A 22,068-nucleotide genomic window follows, 5' to 3' on the forward strand; every position below is an offset into this window, starting at 1 on the left:
AAAGTTACTGTAAAAGAACTAATACTCTTCCTGCATCAGCATGGTGCCTTTAAGGTAGTGGAAAGAAATGTAAACAATTGTTTACCTAACACTCTGAAAACAGATTCCTCCTTTGCACTTGCTACTTCATAGAACATAGAACAGTACAGCACAGAACAGGCCCTTAGGCCTACAATGTTGTGCTGACATAGCTATTCCCTTCTACCAGCAGAATGCCCATATCCCTCTATTTTCCTTTCATTCATGTGCCCATCCAAGCCCCTCTTAAAAGCCCCCAATGAATTTGCCTCCACCACCCTATCAGGCAACGCATTCCAGGCGTCCATCACTCTCTCAGTAAAAAGCGTACTTCTCACGTCCGTTCTGAACCTACCCCCTCTCACCTTAAATGCATGCCTTCTGGTATTGGATCGCTCAATAATGGGAAAAAGATATTGCTTGTCCACTCTATCTATGCCCCTCATAATTTTATACCCTTCCAACAGATCACCCATCATCTTCCATTTTAGCATTTTTTAGATGTCCATTTGGTAAACTTGAACCTCTTGAAGGTGCAGCGATTATAATTCAAATTAGATAAAATCTGTGAATCAATTCCTGAGCAACTGTGTTCACTAAATAAATAACAGAACACTGACAATGTCACAGTTTGAAACCATGATGAAACACTGCTGGGAGATGTAAAGGATTGAATCTGAGTCCGAGGTGCCTCCAGAACCTCTTAGTTTGTACTCCCCTCTAACAGAGCATTGATATGTAGGTAATCTCTCTGGGATTGAATGCATTGATCTTGGTTGTTATGAAGCTGTAAAGGATATAGACAGCAGCATAAATCTGCTGTAAAGATTCAAAACTAATCTTTGAGAAATACAAGCAATCAGGCAGTGGGGCAGTGTGTTTTGAAATATATTTGAAGAGGATAGTGCTGTAATGATTTATTGTCCATTGATTAATTGATCTATGAGGCTGCAGTGAGGAAGGAATAGATAACCATAGATGCAGAGTGGGTTTACCATGTGATCTCATTGAATAGTTTAACACAGCATACATTAGTGAGGTAATCACCCATCGTTCCTTGTATGTGAACCTTGTACTGACAGAGACGTGTTGGGAGCTGAAGTAACAAGGACACTGAAAGGTAATAAGAAAAAGAAGCTTGTGTGCTTGACTCCGAAAGGAATACAATTTATTGGGAGCATGACAGGTCTACAATAAAGTAAACAGCCATTGACGGTGCCAGTCTGGGCTGTAAATGAATATCTGACACCCACGAAGCAAGTTTTGCCTTTGGACAGGGGAAAGTTCCATTAAACATCCCCTGTTACTTAAATAGCCTAGCATTCTGCTTTGGAAAACAAGTGGCACTTTGATGTCCCAGTCTACGTCTTCGATGAATAGAATACAAGGCACTCGCTGTACAGTGGCAGGTTCAGTTTGACCCAACAAGGTCAGGAGAAAATGTTTTGGGAGCAGGAGAACAAAGCTTTGAGCTGGTACAAATGACTCATCCTCTGGCATGGAGTGCCTGCTATCAACCTTCAGATCCTTTGACATTCTTCAGTTACTTCATTGACCGCTGAGGTGCCCCAGTGCACTGCCTCTGAACTCCCTCACAAAATAAACAAGTGGATGATCTGCAAGAAATCTAGGACTGTCCAGGACATTCACAAGCCCACCTTTGGAGTGTTGCATACAGTCTTGGTTCCCCTAATTTAAGGAGGACACACCTGCATTGGAGGCAATTCATTGAGTTGATTTCTGAGATTAAGGGGATGGCTTCTGAGCTTGGTTGAGCAGGTTGGACCAAACTGACCAGAGTTTAAATAAACAGAAGGTGATCACATTGACACAAATAAGATTCTGAGGGACTCTGCTGGTGGGACAATCTAGAACGAGGAGGCACATTTTCAGAATTAAGGTCAACCATTTGAAAGGGAAATCAGGAGGACTTTGTTCTCTTCTTGGTTGATCTGACTGTACCGTCAACTTCACGATAACCTTGTACCCCATTGCTTATGAAGGATCTACTATCATTGCCTTAAAAATATTCAAAGACTTTGCTTCCATTATCTTTTGAGGAAGAGAGTTACAAAGACTCATGACCTACTGGGAGAGTAAAAATCATCTCATTGCTGTCTTCAAAGGCTAGCCCCTTATTATCAATCAGTGACTTCTATTTCCAGGTTGCCCCACAATTGGAAACGTCTGCTCCTCTGGATCATATACATATCAATCAAGTCACCTTTCACTTTTATGAGCTTCAGTTAATACAAGCCTCACTTGTTCAACATTTTCTCATGAGGCAACCTGACAACTCCAGATATAACCCTGGTAAATTTTCTCTGAACTTGCACCTACATCGCACCTTTGGTGTAGATAGATATTCCATGGTGCATTGATAGTTGCTCAATCATCAAATGTTCTACTATTTGTTTCAACCTAATTGAATGGTCTCAGAGATTCTCAGGAGCAAGAATAGACTATCTATGTTCCATCAAACCTCCCTGTGAGATCATTCACAAGTGTATGATTCTCCCAAAATTTAGGGTGATGTTCCATGCAATATCATGAAGATGCTGTTTTGTCAGAGATGATACCTTTCAGATAAGGTATGATACACTATCTCTATCTGCTCACCCAGGTGAACGAACAAAGCCAAAGTCGAGCTTATTGTCACATGCACAAGTACATGTGTGCACAGGTGCAATGAAAAACTTACTTGCAGCAGCATCACAGGCACATGTCATCAGATATACAACATTCACTAGAAAAACATAAATTAAGCATAAATTATGCACAATTAGAACAAAAAAAGTCCATTTTAGTGCAAAGTGATCAAAGTGGCCATAGTGTTGCTAAACTGTAGTGATTAGGGTTTTGCCAGTTAGTTCAAGAACCAAATAATTGAAGGGAAGTAGCTGTTCTCGAACCTGGTGGTGTGAGACTTGAGGCTTCTGTACCTCCTGCCCGATAGTAGCTGCGAGAAGATGGCATGTCCCGGATGGTGGGGATCTTTGATGATGGATGTTGCCTTCTTGAGGCAGCGCCTCCTGTAGATACTACCGATGGTGGGGAGGGATGTGCCCGTGATGTATTGGGCTGAGTGCACTGCTGTCTGCAGCTTCTTACGTTCCTGCGCATCTGAATTGCCGTACCAGACCATGATGCAACCAGTCAGGATATTTTCAATAGTATATTTGTTGGAGTTTGTTAGAGTGTTTGATGACATACCGAACCTCCTTAACCTTCCAAGAAAGTAAAGACACTGGTGCACCTTCCTAGTGATTGCATCTATGTGTTCCTGACTCTCTCCACTGCAAATCCACCAATGTAGACTGGCACATGTCCACCCTCCTTCCGATGGGATGTTAGATCCCACAACATTATTTTATAGAATTGTCCCCATTTTTCTGGCCCATACTGGTCCCCCAATCAACAGTCCTGGAGCAGACTGTCTGGTCCATAGCTCATTACTGTCTGTAGGAGAGGCACTGTCTTCAGAACAGAGATGCGGAAAAATTTCTTTAGCCAGAGAGTGGTGAATCTGTAGAATTTGTTGCCACAGGCGGCTGTGGAGGCAAAGTCATTGGGTGTACTTAAGGCAGAGATTGATAGGTATCTGAATAGCCAGGGCATCAAAGGTTATGGTGAGAAGGCGGGGGAGTGGGGCTGAATGGGAGAATGGATCAGCTTATAGAATGGCGCAGCAGACTCCATGGGCCGAATGGCCGACTTCTGCTCCTCTGTCTTATGGTCTCTTATGGACCTTGCTCCTCAAAACTTGGCTGCCATGTTTCTTATAATACAACAATAGCTATGATTCAAAAGTTGCTCATTGGCTGTACACAATTTGAAGTACGCTGAAAGGGATGAGAAAGGAGCAACAGAAATGCAAGGCTTCCTTTTGCAAGTCCCACTCCCCTTCATGTTTTCCTGGAGAGTTTATACATAAAGTGGGGTGCAGCAGGATCATTCTCTTGAGTGGGGATTCCCAGAGGGAATTTTACCCCACTGGCTATATTTAAGGGAAAATTCTCAATAAAGCATTAGCTCAAGTTGGCCACTGGTATCTCAGCTTGCCTCGGACTTCCACCTTGTCTGGAGGTCAGATGTTAGGATAACTGACTGGCCAATGGTGAAGTGAAGACTTTCTGAGGAAAGGGTTCAGATGCACTTTTCATCTGGCTCCTCAGCTTTACGCCAGGTGTGGACGATGTCCAAATCGTGAACATTTTTGTTTGGATTGGTCACTGTCCTTGTCAAAGTGCAGGCAAGCGCTTTACTTATTTTACATTTGTTAGTCACGTAATTCTAAGTATTTAAAAAAAATCATTTAAATCAATTTAAATAGTTTAAAATACCTCTATCAAGGACATTTACACATTTTGTGCTGTCAACAGCTGTCTGGATGGCCCAGCAGTGGTGTGAGGATGTGCTTGAAGCCCGCTCCGTGTCACAGTGAGAAAATCAGACACATAGGTGTACATGTGCACACACACACACACACACACACACACACACACACACACACACACACACACACACACACACACACACAAATACCAAACACACACATATCCCAAACACACACACACACACACCAGGCACACACAAACACACACACACATGCACCCCATACATGCACACACACACAAACACTAGACACACACACACACACCAGACACAGACCACAGACACACACACACACACACACACAAATACCAAACACACACATGTCCCAAACACACACACACACACACACACACACAAATACAAAACACACACATATCCCAAACACACACACACACAAAATCACACAGAAAAGCATTGTTTTAATTTGTAGTTTAATCATATGTAAATATGTGTGAAGTATGTCCGTATGATTGTGTGTGATTTTGTGTGTGTGTGTGTTGTGTGAGAGATTTTGTATGTGTGTCTGTGTGTGTGACTGTGTGCGTGTGTCCATGGATATGCACATGTGAGGCAATGATGTCATCATAAATGTAATGGCTGTTGCTAGTCTTCAATAAAGTGTTCACACATGTTCTGACGTGTGTCAGGGATTATTATAAATAGTACTTTCTACACAGTCAATGCAGAACAACACCTCTTGCTCACAGGCCAACTCCAAACACACTCCAACTGGTGACCAGTTTAATCACAATTGAGGCATATCCTCTCCAGTGAGAAAACCCTGCAGTTTGCTGGAACTCCCTGGAGCACCCACTGAGCACTGATTGACAGCACTGACCACAGGATCTCAGTACCCTGCAGCTGGAGGGAGAAAAGGAGTTTGGTGCCAAAGATTTCCTGGAAGAAGAGGCAGCCACATTTCAGAGAAAACGCAGCAGTAGCCTATGTTATGTTAGTTTAAGTTTATGTTAACTTATGTTTATCCTTGTCTTATGATGTACTGTGCTGCTGTTGCAAAAAGCAAATTTTCATGGCATTTATTGTTTGCCTATTGCCAACAATAAAATTGAACAAACTTGAACTTAAATTTGAACTAGTACTGACAGGGGTTCAAATAACCATAGAATTAATAGGAGAGTTAAACATAGTATCAAGAAATCTGGAGTACAACCGTCACTGTTCTGGTGGTACACATATCTGAATACTTCACAGTGTATGAGAAAAATGTCCTTTACAGCAAATAATATTCTTAAATTAGAGGATCACATTGAAAATGAGCAGATGCTGAACTCTGCTATAAAAGAACATAAACAACTGACAGAAGTTTCATCAGTTTCAACAGGAAAATCTTCAATTTAATTATGAATCACAAACCTCTTTTGATCATTCTGGGTCCAAAAGAGCTGACTCCAATCATGACAGCCTCTGGAATGTAGAGAAACACAATTCTGTTACCCCAATATAATTACACCACTGATAATCAGTCTTCTAAATAAAATGAAAACGCAGATGTTTCGTCCAGGCTACGTTTACGAATATTCTGACACAAGCGGCAAGATACAATCTTTAACTTTCAACTAGTGGATGAAGCTTTTCCAATCACAGCTGCAGAATTTACCGTGACAACACACTGAAAGATGTGCTTCCTCGGCTAGTAGATGAGCACACTCTCAAAGATTGGGCTGCTTCAGATAAGTGGGAATATGGAACCATTTTGCAACAGAAGATTCATTTGTCCACTGATCAGGGTTTGTCTAAAGTGGGAACATGGAACAACCATCACCAATATCCTTAAAAAAATGAGTCTTAAATGAATTACAGTCAGAATTACACCCAATTTTGCCAATGGGAAGCAAATATGTCCACATTGAACAATTGATTGACTGAGACAGATCTGAAACTACTGAAATAATATGTGGCAACAAGTTTATTCCACACATATGTACAGAACCAACTACTGATGATGAGACACAGTTGAGACCGGACATCACATGTTCTTCCGATCTAGAAATCACTACACCATCAGCGACCCAGACACTGGGTTGGAAACTCCAAGCGTCTGAGAGAGCCAGATTGAGCCTCTGACTACTGTACATATGTGAAGCATTCTTTCACAATGTCAAAAACAAAGTCAAGTTTATTGTCATGTACACCAGTACATATACGCACAGGTGCAATGAAAAACTTACTTGCAGCAGCATCACAGACACATAGCTTCAGCTGCACAGCATTCACAAAGAAAACACAAATTAAACACAATTTTTACAAGAAAGAACACAATAACACAATTAGAACAAAAAAAAACAAAGTCCATTGAAGTACAAGTAGTCAAAGTTGTCATGGTGTTGCTATACTGAGGTAGTGATTAGGGTTGGTTCAAGAAACAAATGGCTGAAGGGAAGTAGCTGTTCTTGAACCTGGTGGTGTGGGACATCAGGCTTCCGTACCTCCTGCCCGGTGGTAGCTGTGAGAAGGTGGCATGGCCTGGATGGTGGGGAGCTTCGTCGACAGATGTTACCTTCTTGAGGCAAGACCTCATGTAGATAATATTGATGTACATGATTATTCTCAAAACTGGTGCCCCACAAGGCTGTATCCTCAACCTCATGCTCTATTCCTTATACACTCATGATTGTGTGGCCAGATTCTGCTCTAACTCCATCTACAAGTTTATAGATGATACCATCGTAGAGGGCCGAATCGCAAATAACGATGAGTCGGAGAACAGGAAGGAGATAGAGAGCCTAGTGACATGGTGTCATGACAACAACCTTTCCATCAATGTCAACAAAACAAAAGAGCTGGTCATTGACTTCAAGAAGAGGACCGGTGCACACTCTCTTGTTTACATCAACGGTGCTGAGGTCAAGAGAGTTGAGAGCTTCAAGTTCCTAGAAGTGAACATCACCTATAGCCTGTCCTGGTTCAACCCTGTAGACGCCACGGCCAAGAAAGCTCACCAGCACCTCTATTTCCTCAAGAAATTTGGACTATCCCCTTTGACCCTCACCAATTTTTATTGATTCACCATAGAAAGTACCCTATCCAAATGTATCATGGCTTAGTATGGCAACTGCTCAGCCCGTGACCGCAAGAAACTGCAGAGAATTGTGGACACAGCTCAGCACATCACAGACACCAGCTTCCCCTCCATAAACTCTGTCTATACTTCTTGTTGCTTCAGTGAAGCAGCCAACATAATAAAAGACCTCACCCACCCTGGACATTCTCTCTTCTCCCCTCTACCAGCGGGCGGAGGATACCAGAGTCAGAAAGCACGTACCACCAGATTCAAGGACAGCTTCTATCCCACTGTTATAAGACTATTGAATGGTCCCCTAGTACGACAAGATGGACTCTTGACAATCTACTTCATCATGGCCTTGCACCTTATTGTCTGCCTGCACTGCACTTTCTCTGTAACTGTATCACTTTATTCTGCATTCTGTTATTGTTTTCCCTTGTACTACCTCAATGCACTGTTGTCAGAGCATGGAAACAGGTCCTTCAGCCCAATTCATCCATGCCCATCTAAGCTAGTCCCATTTGCCCACCTTTGGCCCATATCCCTCTAAACCTTTCCTTTCCTATTCATGGACCTGTCCAAATGTCTGTTGCAGGACCCAAAATGTTGACAAATCCTTTCCCCCACAGATGCTGCTCGACCTGCTGAGTTCCTCCAGCAGATTGTTTGTTGATCCAGATTCCAACATCTGCGGTCTCTTGCGTCTCTTTTGTACCTGCCTCAACCACTTCCTCTGGCAGCTCGTTCCATATACGCACCACCCTGTGATGCCTCTATCTGAGCCCCAACCAACGTTTTACAAATGTTCAGCAAAAGTGAGAGATGAAATAATGAAGTCCCCATCTAGCTTGGGCAGATGTCAAAGATGGAATGATATGGTTCATCAAATGGTCATGGAACTGAAGGCAATGCTTCTAAGGTTCAGGGTAGTGTTCTCCCTTCAGACAAAAGTGAATGAATGACTACTCTACAACTTGCTGCTTGAGTATCCTTTCCCTGCCATCTTTGCTTACATAGTGGGATTGAGAGCAGCCCATTGGTTATTGGAGGCACTTTGAGGTAATCATCTGGGGAAATCAAAGCTTGCATATATTACAGCATCAGAACACCCCAAACTGGTTGGAATGAATAAAGTATTTCTGAAGTCTGACTGCTGTTGTAATGTAAGAAATGCAGGGAATACTTGTACATAGCAAGTTGCTGCAGGAGAATGATAGCAATCATATAATCTGTTCTCACAGTATTGGTATGGGATAAGTAGAGTGACACAGTGAGCTGTTATAATATATCTCCAGTGACCTGGGTTCAATCACAACCTCCCGTGTTGTTTGTGTGGAGTTTGCATGCTCTCCCTGTGACTGCAAGGGTTTCATGGAGTCACAGACTCATAGAGTCATACGGCACAGAAATGGGCTCGTTGGCCTGGAACGTTCATGTTGACCTCCTTGCCCATCTACACGAATCCCATTTGCCCCCATTAGGTCCATATCCTTCGGTGCCTTGTCTTTTCAAATACCCGCCTCAATATCTCTTAAACCCAGTAATTGCATCTGGTTCCACCATCCATTCTTGCACCTCATTCCAGATACCAACCACTCACTGGGTAAATGAAATGATCTGCCTGAATGGCATGCAAAACAAGTTTTTCACTGTGCCTCCGTACATGTGACAATAATGTACCAATTTACCAATTTAGATCATGTAGATATTCCTAATGGAAAGCAGTGTTGTATATTTGTATGTAAATATGTAAATAAGTCACACGTACCTGCATCACTGTCCCTGTAAATAAGTCATGTGTGCTCTAAACACATGCGGCCATGGTTAGTCTGCAATTAAACATAAACATGTTCAGCAGCTCCTGATATCTCCTGCAGATCGAGATTGATAACACATACCAGTTCTATAACACTGACTCACAGTCTATCTCCAAATAGACTGCACTAATTTCTGCTTCTCACTGTTACCAATAGACCAACTCGATTTAAAGCTGATGTAACTGAGGTACTTAAGAGGGGAAAAGATCAATGTTTAAATAAGGATGATTTTAAGAGGTAGAACTAAATAATATTAAACTAGATATTTCAATTTGGATTTAAATGATCTGTGTTGTAGTGCCTGTGAATTTGAACCAACATGCTACCACAGGATAGGCAGCCCATTCTGAGTAAAATATTCCACAAATATTCAATGCAAAATCCTGTAGGGTATATAGGAACCTTACAGATTTTGAAGCTAATCAAATGAGCTTTGATAGTGAAGGTTGTAGACAATCATTTTTCTAACCCGAGGTTATTACATTATATCTTGAGCTCTCTGCACAGGCAGAAGGTTAACACGTCGAGGGATGGTCTGGAACATGAGGGAAAATTGAATTGGATGTTTCTTTACTAATCTTTCTTATCACTCCAGCATGTCTTTTTTTTCTCACTCTCTCTCTCTCATCAAGCTTCTTGAGGGAGAAAAAGGAAACAATAGTCAGAGCTGATTGTGCCCATCACAGTCGTTCTTGTCAGCATTCATCAGACAGTGCAACTTACCTTCAGCAGAACAGAGCCGTGTGCAAACCTTCTGTAGAAGTGACGATGAAATACTACAGACCCAAGGTGCAGAGGAAAGTGTTAAAATATTGCACAATATTGGCTTTAATTTGATAGCAGTGATCGGTTCTAAATGTGGCTGGCTTTTGTCTCAACACCTACAAAATGCTGGAGGAACTCAGCAGGTCTGGCAGCATCTATGGAGGGAAATAAACAGTCGACGTTTCGGGTCGGGGCACTTCATCGGGACTGGAAAGGAAGAGGGCAGAAGCCAGAATAAAAAAACTGCCCCACTGAACTCATGTCCTCATATAGGCCAGATGTCAACTCTGGGACACCTCCTCTTACTTACCCCTCAACAAGAACCCCACCAAGGAGCATCAAGCCATTGTCTCCCGTACCATCACTGATCTCATTACCTCTGGAGATCTCCCCTCTACAGCCTCCAACCTCATAATTCTCCATCTTGCACTGCCCCTTTCTACCTCCTACCCAAGAATCACAAACCTAACTGCCCTGTTAGGGCCATTGTTTCTGCCTGTTCCTGCCCCGCTGAACTGGTGTCCTCATATTTGCTCCAGATTCTAGCATCTGCAGAATCTCTTGTGTCTCTGGCTTTTTCTTAACCACCTTCTTTGAAAACATTGCACAAAGAGGCAGGAAGCCTTATATTTAAACTGTCAGCGCCTCAAGGAGAATCTTTTGATTTGCATATGGTGAGAAAGTCATTAACGCCTATCTCAAACATAGTACGAAAGCAAACTGCCGCAGATTCTGGACAGCTGAAACAAAATGAGAAGCTGAAAACGTTCAGCAGAATGTCTTTGATGAAGATTCAGCAACCTGAAATGCTGATTCTGTTTCCTCCACGGATGCTGCCTGACCTGCTGATTGTTTTCAGCATTTTGTATTTTATTTCAGATCCATAAGTATTTAATTAAGAAGCATGTGTGTTAACTTTCTCCTCCACTCTCTGGTAAGGCTGATTAATTAAAGAAAGATTTGCATTTAAATAGCACCCTTCACTTCCTCGTCAGGATGCCATTGAAGTACAGTCACTGCTGGAATATAAGAAATCTGGATGTGCCAGCAAACCGGGTTCAATTCCCACCGCTGCCTGTAAGGAGTTTGTACGTTCTCCCCATGTCTGCATGGGTTTCCTCCTGGTGCTCCAGTTTCCTACCACATTTCAAAGATGTATGGGTTAGGAAGTTGTGGGCGTGCTATGTTGGCGCCAGAAGCGTGGCGACACTTGCGGGCTGCCCCCAGAACACTCTACGCAAAAGATGCATTTCACTGTGTGTTTCGATGTACATGTGACTAATAAAGAAACCTTATAAGTCTCACAAAGAGAAATTTGACACCAGCCAGTTTATCAATTTATTATTAATATTAATTGGGGGATAAGTGTCAGCCAGAGTACCTGGCAGAAGTCTTTCTTGAAGTTGCATGTAGATCTCTTTTACTTTGCAAAGCCTTGATTTGAAATTCCTGCTGACAGGAAGCACCTTTGGAGTACAACACCCCCTCAGTACTGCACAGTATTTCTGTGTTCAAGTCAGGCAAGCGGGTCTTGAAATCACTGCCTTCAGGTAATGGATACCTGAGCTATGACTTTTATTCATCAGTTTGCAAAGGCTTGTTAAGGATATGCGAAGTCACATTTTGAAAAAGTAAAATTGATAATTGGTTTATTATTCTCACATGTACTGAGATACAGTGAAAAGCTTTGTCTGTGTGCCATCCAGACAGATCATTCCATACGTAAGTACATCAAGGTAGTACAAAAAGGGAAAAAAAAGAAAAAGAAACACAAAATGCAGAATATTGTATTACAGTTGCTGAGAAAGTGCAGTGCAGGTAGAACAATAAAGTGCAAGGGTCATGACGAGGTAGATTGTCAGATCAAGAGTTCATCTTTATTGAATAAGAGGATGATTCAAGAGACTTATAACAGTGGGATAGAAGGTGCCATTGAGCCTGATGGTGCATGTTCTCAATCTTTTGTAGCTTCTGCCCGATGAGAGGGGGAGGCAAGAGAGATTGACCGGGGTGGGAGGGGTCCTTGAGAAGTGCAGTAAGTAATAAACCTCCCCACACACATTTCTCTTCAGTCTGCAGATGTAGGTCACCCTGGCACCCTGTGTAACTAAACCTGACCCATCCCAAAACCGTCCCATTAATGACCTCATGCAGAAGAGCAATAATAATCCTTTAATCAACATCACTACAACAGATTATCGTAGGAGCTTGCTGTGCACAAACTGTCTCTCACATTGCAAAACTCAGTAAAAGGCTTGGGGTTCCGCGCATGGGTGTCCTTAGGTAGCACGCAGTATCCACGGGCGCCATGGTTAACTTCCACGATCGGTGGGCCCCTCAGGGGATTGCTTGTGTCGTGGACAGTGTGAATGAGGTTCTCATCTGAAGTACTGCTGGTGTGTTTTGCAGTTGTTAGTTAGCTTTATTGCTGTAGTTAGAATCCGTCTGCCTAGTTTTTTCTTCTTTCTGTATTAATTGTTGTAGTTTTGACACTGGATGTCCTTTTGTAGTGCTTCCAGCGAATAAACGTTTGTAAAACAAAAGGCTTGGGTTTGTAAAAGGCACATAATCGAGACAAATCTTTCCTTTAAGAAGAAACTAATCAGTGAGTTTTCCCCTGGTGATGTTAACCATGTTTTGTGCATTGTGGAATTTATTAAATGTCTCTTTTCAAGGATCTGACACTCTGAAATTCTTTTCCATTCCAATTTTGTAGGGTGTCACCCATAGGAACATGATATGATGTGAAGTGATACATAGGTGTGCCTGAGTCAGGCCATGATCAACTAACAATACTGAACAGGTACTTTTCACTGAGAATCAAATTGCAACACTAGAAAAACCAATGTAACCCTTTCTCCTGAAAGTGACCCAATCATTTATTAAATACAGCAGCTCTCAATGTACATTTGATATCAGGTTGTCAGGGAAACATTAAGTGGTTGTTCAACACACAAAAAGTACTGGAGGAATGCAGCAGGTCAGGCAGCATCTATGGAGGGAAATAAACAGTCGACGTTTTGGGTCGAGACCCTTCATCAGGACTGGAGAGGAAGAGGGCAGAAGCTGGAATAAGAAGATTGGGGGAGGGGGAGGAGCACAAGGTGGCAGGCGACAGGTGAGTCCAGGTGAGAGGGGGGAGGTAGGTGGGTGGGGGAGGGGGGATGAAAGGGAGTGATGTAAGAAGCTGAGAGGTGATGGGTGGAAGGGCTGAAGAAGGACGATTCCAGTAGGAGAGGGCAGTGGACCATGGGATAAAGGGAAGGAGGTGGCAGGCATGGTAATGTAGCAGTTAGCGTAACACTATTACAGCACCAGTGACCACGTTCAATTCAACCCCTGTCTTTAAGGAGTTTGTACGTTCTCCCCGTGCCTGCATGGGTTTCCTCCCACATTCCAAAGGCGTACAGGTTAGGAAGTTGTGGGCATGCTATGTTGGGGCCGGAAGTGTGGCGACACTGGCGGGCTGCCCCCAGAACATCCTCAGTAACGCAAAAAGGCTCATTTCACCGTGTGTTTCGATGTACACGTGACTAATAAATAAATAAATAAATGCATAACTTAGGTGGGGAATGGATGGACAGGCCATGACAGTGGGGGAGGGAAAGAGAAGGAGTGAGGGAGCCACAGGAATGAGGGAAGATGAAGAAGGAGGGAAGAGGGGAGGGGTTACCGGAAGTTAGAGAAATCGATGTTGAGGCCGTCAGGTTGGAGACTCCCAAGGTGGAATATGAGGCGTTGCTCCTCCAACCTGCGTCTGGCCTTAACGTGGCAGTAGAGGAGACCATGGACAGACATGTCAGTATGGGAGTGAGATGTGGAATTGAAGTGGGTGGCCTCCGGGAGGTGCTGGCTTTTGCGGCGGATGGAGCGAGGGTGCTCGACAAAGCGGTCACCCAATCTGCGTCGGGTCTCACCGATGTGGAGGAGGCCACACAGGGAGCGCCGGATGCAATAAATGACACCCTCGGATTCACAGGTGAAGCGCTGCCTCACCTGGAAGGATTGTCTCGGGCCCTGAATGGCGGCGAGGGATGTAAACACAGGTGTAGCACTTTGTAGGTTTGCAGGGATAAATGCCAAGGGGGTCATTAGTGGGGAGGGACGAATGGACAAAGGTGTCATGGAGACAGTGATCCCTGCAGAAAGCAGACAAAGGGGAGGGGAAGATGTGCCTGGTGGTGGGAGGTGGAAGTTGTGAAGAATGCTATGTTGCATGCGGAGGCTTGTGCAGTTGTGGGTGAGGACAAGGGGAACCCTGTCCCTGTTATGTCAGGGGGGATGGGGGTGAGAGCAAACGTACGGGAAATGGAGGAGGTGCAATTGAGGGCTACGTTGGTGGTGGTGGAAGGGAAACACCGCTTACTGAAAAAAGAGGACATTTTAGATGTCCTGGAATGGAAAGCCTCATCATGTGAACAGATGCAGCGGAGGTAGGGGAACTGGGAGAGGCGGATAGCATCCTTGCAAGTGTCAGGGTGGGAAGAGGTGTAGTCAAGGTAACCGTGGGAGGCAGTGGGTTTGTAAAAGATGTCTGTCTCCGGAGATGGAGACAGAGAGATCCAGAAAGGGGAGACAGGTGTCGGAGATGGACCAAGTGAATCTGAGGGCAGGGTGGAAATTGGAGGCAAAGTTGATGAAATTGATGAGCTCAGCACGGGGTGTGGAAGCGGCTCCGACGCATTCGTCAATGTAATGGAGAAAGAGTTGTATGAAGTTAGCCGTTTGTCCGTATCCCACTGTTTTGCTGAGCTGCTGTCTTCCTTGGACTGTCCATTTTCCTGTGGCTAATTCTGACAGCATAATTCCAATTTTCCCCTGAATCTTTTTGGCCACACTCAACTTCCCAGATGCAATTTATCATTTAAGCAACTCCAAATTCTGTCCTCTACTGGGACATTGAGACTATTGGATTTGGGAAAATCGTGGAGTCATAGAGACATACAACACAGAAACAGGCCCTGCGGCCCACCGAGTTTACACCAACCATTCATACTAATCCTACATTAATCTCTTTTTTTTTATTCTCCCCATATTGTCATCAACTTCCTCCAGATCCTTCCACTCAGCTACTGTTGTGAGAAAGGTTCTTTTGGTATCTTAACGATAAAGGTCTGGACACATGGTCTTTGTAATTTAAAAATGGTTTATTAACAAAGACAAACGCGGAGACAGAATGAATGGGAACAGATGCACACTCACACGCTGTCAAGCAGGAGCACGAATGTGGAGGGAAAATTGTGACAGAGGGTGAGGTGCACACACACACACACACACACACACACACATTCATACACAATAACTGGGTACAAGTGATCAAGGAATAAACAGTACAATGTTTGGACACCCTGATTCTGGACAAACATTGGATCTTTGGTCTCAGGAGTCCTTAACTAACTGCCCTGAAGTAGTGCACAGCTTACCTCAACATCCTCGGAGACAGAAAGAGATAGAAAACCAAACATGCAGCACTTTTATGTTGCTGGGGGGCTGGGTGGCCCAGCAAGGACAAAGGTGTTTTAAACGGGCCAATAGTAAATGTGCCCAGGAACAAAGGTGCTCGCACAGACCAATCCGAGTGGTCCAGCAAGACAAAGGTGTTTACTTAATGGGGTGGAGCCGGACCCCTGATTAACAGTGGTATAGCTTCCGACCTGATAGGCAATGCTATCATCCGACCATGGGGGTCAGTAGTGTTGTCACGGTCATCTGACCCCTGGCCTTTCATACTACAGCTACACACTCGGGGCAATTCACAGTGACCCACACGTCAATGGAATGTGAAGGAAACCAGAGCACCTGAAAGAAACCCACTGAGTCACAGGGAGAACGTGCAAACTCCACACAGACAGCACCTGAGGCCAGGATTGTTCCCGGATCTCTGGCGCTGGTGGCTCTACAGTCTGTGGTACTGTTGCTGGTCTTGTCCAATGACAACATTCCTCTCCCTGGGTCAAATGATTGTGGGCTCAAAACCCACACTGAAGTTCTAATCACCATGTACAGACAATTATCTTCATCTCTTTCTCTTCATTTAGGCAGTCCCTTGGGCTCAAGGATGACTTGCTCCCTCTCCAGTCATCTGTATTCTGAGGTCAATGTGAGATCAGCAGACTCTGCCACAGATGGGGCAGGAGGTGCTTGATGAGGCAGCTAAGTGGTGCATTCCTCACTTTACATTGGGCTTCTGTGCACTTCCAGTGAATGACCACGAGGTTCTCAATGTTCACAAGTAACACTAATCACTAAGTCGCCATATTATTGCAAAACCCTTTTAGTTCATGAATATCAACACCAGTATAGCAACACCATGATCACTTTGCACCCCAATGAACCTTGTTATTTTTTTGTTCCAATTGTGATCTTTCTTGTAAAAATTGTGTCTAATTTATATCTATGTTTTCCTTGTGAATGCTGCTTATCTGATGCTGTGTGCCTGTGATGCTGCTGCAAGTAAGTTTTTCATTGCACCTGTGCACACATGGACTTGTGCATAAGGCAATAAACTTGACTTTAATATCCTTCAGGGAAGGAAATCTGTTGTCTTTACCCAGCCTATCTGGGACTCTAGACCAGCAATGAGGTCCATCAATTCAGGAACAATTAGCATAGACAATGTCAATGTTTCCAGTGACATCCAAATGCAGTGAACTAATAAATAATTAAGGAATGAATTATTCAGCCTGCACCTGAATCTCCAGCAAGTTTCCTTTCTTAAACACGAGGCACCTTGTAACTTTCCATTCCAAATCTCTCCTGTTGTCAAGCCAAAAATCAATACCATCTGTTACAGAGAAGAACATCATTGTTTTAAAAAATTTGGGTGTTTTCTTTTTAAACTGTTCTCGCAATCTTTGTGCCAGAAATTCATATTTTGTGTGGTTTCCATCCATATTAATGAAACGACACATGGTATCAGTGACACATTGGAATGGTTCTGGGGGTGCACAACTTCATCTCCAAGCTGGGGTTGTTCTCCTTGGAGCAAAGAGGCTGAGACACTTGATCGAGGTGGATTAGGTCATTGAGAGGGTAAAGAGAAAGAGCTTGTTGCCATTAATGGACAATTCAAAGACAAGAGACAACAGATTTAAACAAGGTCGAGCTGAGAGAATATATTTTAACATGTGCTGGTGACCTGGAACTCCCCTCTGTCATTCACCGCTCTGATCTCCACCCTATTGCAGATCTTGCACTTTGTTCTCTCCACCCCTCTCTACTTTCTCTGCAAAATTGTTTTATTTCTAACTTTTCCCTGTTTATCGACCTGAGATGTCACCTCTTTTTCTCCGTTTAGATGCTGCCTGACCCGTCCTCCAGCAGTTTCTGCTTTACATCTGAAACTCACTGCCTGAACATGTGATACAAACAAAGTCAAAACAGAATTGGACAGGCACTTGAGGGAGCACAACTCTCAGGGACGCGGGGAAAGAGCAGGGGAATGGGAGTGAATAGATTGCTCTACATGGAGTCAGCATTGGCTCAATGAGTTCAGTGGCCTCTTTCTATGCTTCTAGTTTTATTATCTGAAAATCATCCTTCACGCTCTACCTATTTGTGTGTTTTCCATGAGATATTTGGACAAGAGGTGTCCTATTAGATGTAATCATCAGCTTGAACTTAATGATTCAAAAGTATTGTGGGAAGGTCTGTCTACCATGAGAAGGGTATGTGGGAGCTTCTAACTCCATTGATTCTTGGGGGAAATATATACCTATTCTCATTTTACCCAATGCCTTTTGACCATAGACTATAAAATAAGATAAGATTTCTTCATTAGTTACATGTACATCGAAACACACAGTGAAATACATCTTTTGCACAGTGTTCTGGGGGCAGCCCGCAAGTGTCACCACGCTTCCAGCGCCAACATAGCATGCCCACAACTTCCTAACCTGTACGTCTTTTGGAATGTGGGAGGAAACTGGAGCACCCGGAGGAAACCCACGCAGACACATGGGGAGAACGTACAAACTCCTCACAGACAGTGGCGAAAATTGAACCTGGGTCGCTGGTGCTGTAATAGCGTTATGCTAACCACCACAAGAGGTGTCCTATTAGATGTGATCATCAGCTTGAACTTAATGATGCTAAAGTATTGTGGGAAGATCTGCCTACCTTGAGAAGGGTATGTGGGAGATTCTAACTCCATTAATTCTTGGGGGAAATATGTACCTATTCTCATTTTACCCAATGCCTTTTGTCCATAGACTATAGATGCAAGGCAACCTGGGTGGCTATTGTTGATCAGCTCTTCTCCAGTCTGCATCCGAGAAACTTCAGGCAGATCGAAGCAGGAGCCTTATTCCTGCTCTGTTATTCAATAAGTTCATGGCTGATATTCTAACTCAGAGTTGCTTTCCTGCGCTAACCCCATAACCCTTGATTCTCTTAATACTTAAAAAACCTATCGATCAAACAGATTTAATAGGTTAAAAACTAAACTTCCATATATACACATAGTACAGGGAGCGCAATAAAGGTTCACTAGATTGATTCCTGGGATCGGAGATTCCCCTGTGAGCGGAGAACAAACAGAATTGGTCCACATTCTAATTTAGGTGAATGAGAGGTGCGCTTGTTGAACCATATACCGTTCTTACAGCACTTGACAGGAGGATTGCAGAGATGATGTTTCCCCTGAATGGGGTGTCTAAGACCAGGAATTACCGACTCTTCAATCTCTTGGAGAAGGAGGGAATGGGTCGACGGTATGGCTTGTGGAGCAGCAGATTCAGTAAATTGGTAAATTGGTTTATTATTATGACATGTACCAAGGTACAGTGAAAAATTTTGTTTTGGATGCCATCCATACAGATAGTTTCATAACAGCAGTGCATTGAGGTAGTACAAGGGAAAACAATAACAGAATGCAGAATAAAGTGTTACAGCTACAGAGAAAGTGCAGTGCAGGTAGACAATAAGGTGCAAGGCCATAACGAGGTAGATTGTGAGGTCAAGAGTCCATTTTATCGTACTAGGTGACCATTCAATAGTCTTATAGCAGTGGGATAGAAGCTGTCCTTAAGCCTCGTGGTATGTGCTTTCAGGCTTTTGTATCTTCTGCCCGATGCAAGAAGGGAGAAGAGAGAATGTCCGAGGTAGGTGGGGTGGGAGCGGATATCAGGGGTGTTGGTAGGCAAGGCCAGATGTCACATTCAAGGAATCACACAGACATGCATAATTGGCATGGAGTTATAGAGTCACAGAGTCATACAGTCATAGAGTTGTACAGCACAGAAACAGGCCCTTCGGCCCACCACATCCATGCCGACCTTTTTGCCCACCTACACTAATCGCATTTGCCTGTGTTAGGACGGCATCCTTCTATGCCTTGTCTGTTTGTCTGTCTAAATGCCTCTTAAACATAGTAATTTTATCTGATTCCATCATCTCTTCTGGTAGCTTGTTCCAGATATCAATAACTCACTGTGTAAAAAACTTACCCCCCTAATTCCCTTTGTTGTCTCACTGTAAACCAATGCCCTCTTGTTTTTGACACCCCTACCATGGGAAACTGATTTTGACCACCTATCTTTCGTAATCTTACATACTTCTATCAGGTCATCCTCAAACTCCTTCACCAGAGAAAACAAATCCAGCCTGTGCAATCTTACCCATAACTAAAGTCCTCCAATCCAGCCAACATCCTGGTGAATCTCCTCTGCACTCTCTCCAGCACAATCACATCCTTTCTGTCATGTGGTGACCAGAACTGCACACAATCTCCAAGTGCAGTCCAGCCAGTGTTTTGTAAAGTTGCAACATAATGTCCCAACTCTTATATTCTGTCTCCCAACCAATGAAGGCAAGTATGCCATATACATTGTAGGCACTGGAATAAAGATGAGCCATAACATAAAAGAGGCAGCGACTGGGCACAACAATTGGAATTGCTGTTACTGTTGGAACCATGAGCAGCTCAAAGCTCTGCCATAGAATTTGACATCTTCTGTAACAAATAACATCTGGCTGGGGATGGTGCTGGCAATGAGGCACATATCATATCAAAAGCTGTGTCCTGATGGTGTGTAATACACAAATTAACTCTCAGGCCTTGGTAGATGCTGAACAGTACTTGGCATCTGATATAATTAGAACACAATGAGCGTACTTCTATTTCTTGATCTGCAGACATGGGTCAACCTCCATGCATGAACCAATAACACCCAGCTCCTGTTCTCCACCACCTCTGTTCACCCGGTTATTGCCCCAACTCACCAAACCTAAAGGAACTACAATTTCTTCTGGTTCAACTTTGAAGCTCTTCCACCGTTCTCCTACCTGGTCCAGTATCCGATGGAAACTTCAGTTCATCCACACTTCTGCAGCCCAAATCCTATCCCACACCTTGCTCCTACCTCCTGCCCTCGTTTTTTTCTGTATCCACTTTTCAAGACGTAGGCATTGTAGTGTCCAGTGCTTGAGAAGATGGAGTTGAGCCTCCTTAAACCACCGCAGTAAAGATAGAACTGATTAGTGTCTGGATCACTTGGATGCTTGTTAAGATTCAACTACAGTTCTGAGGGACTGGAGTCACATACAGGCCAGACGGGTAGATTTCCTCCCTGGATTTTTACAATAGTCCAATGATTTCATAATCACCATAACTAAGCCTAGTTTTATATAAATGCTGGATTAGTTAATTAACTGAATTTAAATTCCACATGGTGGGATCTGAACTCAGATCTTTGGATTGTTAGTCCAGACCTTTGTGTTACTGGCCAGCCAATTTACCCATTTACCCAACACCTTAATTCCCAGTTTCCTCCAGTGCCTGGTCCTTCCAGATCTCAGCTACCTCGAGATCTACGAGCACAGGCCCCAAACTCTCGGTCCTTCTGGCTCTGTGCTCTTGACCACCACCCCACCCTTTGACCAGAAGCTCAAAAGGCTCCAAAGCAGCAACTCAGGAGAAGTAACATCAGGACCTTCCATTCAGTCTTTAACTGCCTTATAGTGCCACTTAAGAGCTGTTCAGAAGAAACAGAAGCAGGAGTAGGCCATTCAGCCCTTTGTGTCTGCTCCTATATCATGGCTGATCTTTTACCTCAGCACCACTTTCCTGAACTGACACTATATCCCCTGATTCCCTTAATATTTAAAAAATCTTTTGATCAAGCAGATTTAATAGTGCAAAAAAGGGGAAATAAAAGAATATTTTGAAGTATTTTGGGATATTAGTAAATAATTTAAAACAGCAAAATAAAAAGAACATAAATACATCCACTTATCTTTTTGTGCATACTTGTTTGTGTAGGGTTTGTGTGTATATGTGTATGTACCCATGAATGCACGTCTGCATGTGTGTGTAACTGCACTTGTGCATATGTGTGTGTGTGTACACACATGCGTATGCATGTCTGTATGTGTGTGCAACTGTGTTTGTGGTGAGGTGTGTGCATGTGTGTCTGAGAAAGAGGGAGGGACACACAATGTATTTGTGGGCAGGCACGGTAGTGTAGCAGTTAGTGTAACGCTATTACAGTGCCAGCGACCCGGGTTCAATTCCAGATGCTGTCTGTAAGGAGTTTGTATGTTCTCCCCGTGTCTGCGTGGGTTTCCTCTGGGTGCTCCGGTTTCCTCCCACATTCCAAAGACGTACAGGCTAGGAAGCTGTGGGCATGCTATGTTGGCGCCGGAAGAGTGGCGACACTTGCGGGCTGCCCCCAGAACACTCTACGCAAAAGATGCATTTCACTGTGTGTTTCAATGTACATGTGGCTAATAAAGATACCTTATCTTATATGTGTATGCATCAAACAATGTGCTGGAGGAACTCAGCAGGCTGAGCAGCATCTGATGGGACACTGCTCCAGCAGGTTGTTTGTTGCTCCAGATTCCAGCATCTGTGGTCTCTTTGTATCTGTATGCATTTGTGTTTTAACAAAATATGGACTTCACTTCCATTTACCATGGGTGAGTGGGTGGATCAATAACTCTCTATGTAAGGATTGAATTTTCAGTTTCTGTGGAAGAAAAAGGAGGATCAATACTGTAACTATATCGGCAGAAATAATATGTGGTGGTTGTGAAGGTGTCACTTTG

Source organism: Pristis pectinata, chromosome 30 (assembly GCF_009764475.1).
Source record: "Pristis pectinata isolate sPriPec2 chromosome 30, sPriPec2.1.pri, whole genome shotgun sequence".
Lineage (NCBI taxonomy): Eukaryota > Metazoa > Chordata > Chondrichthyes > Rhinopristiformes > Pristidae > Pristis > Pristis pectinata.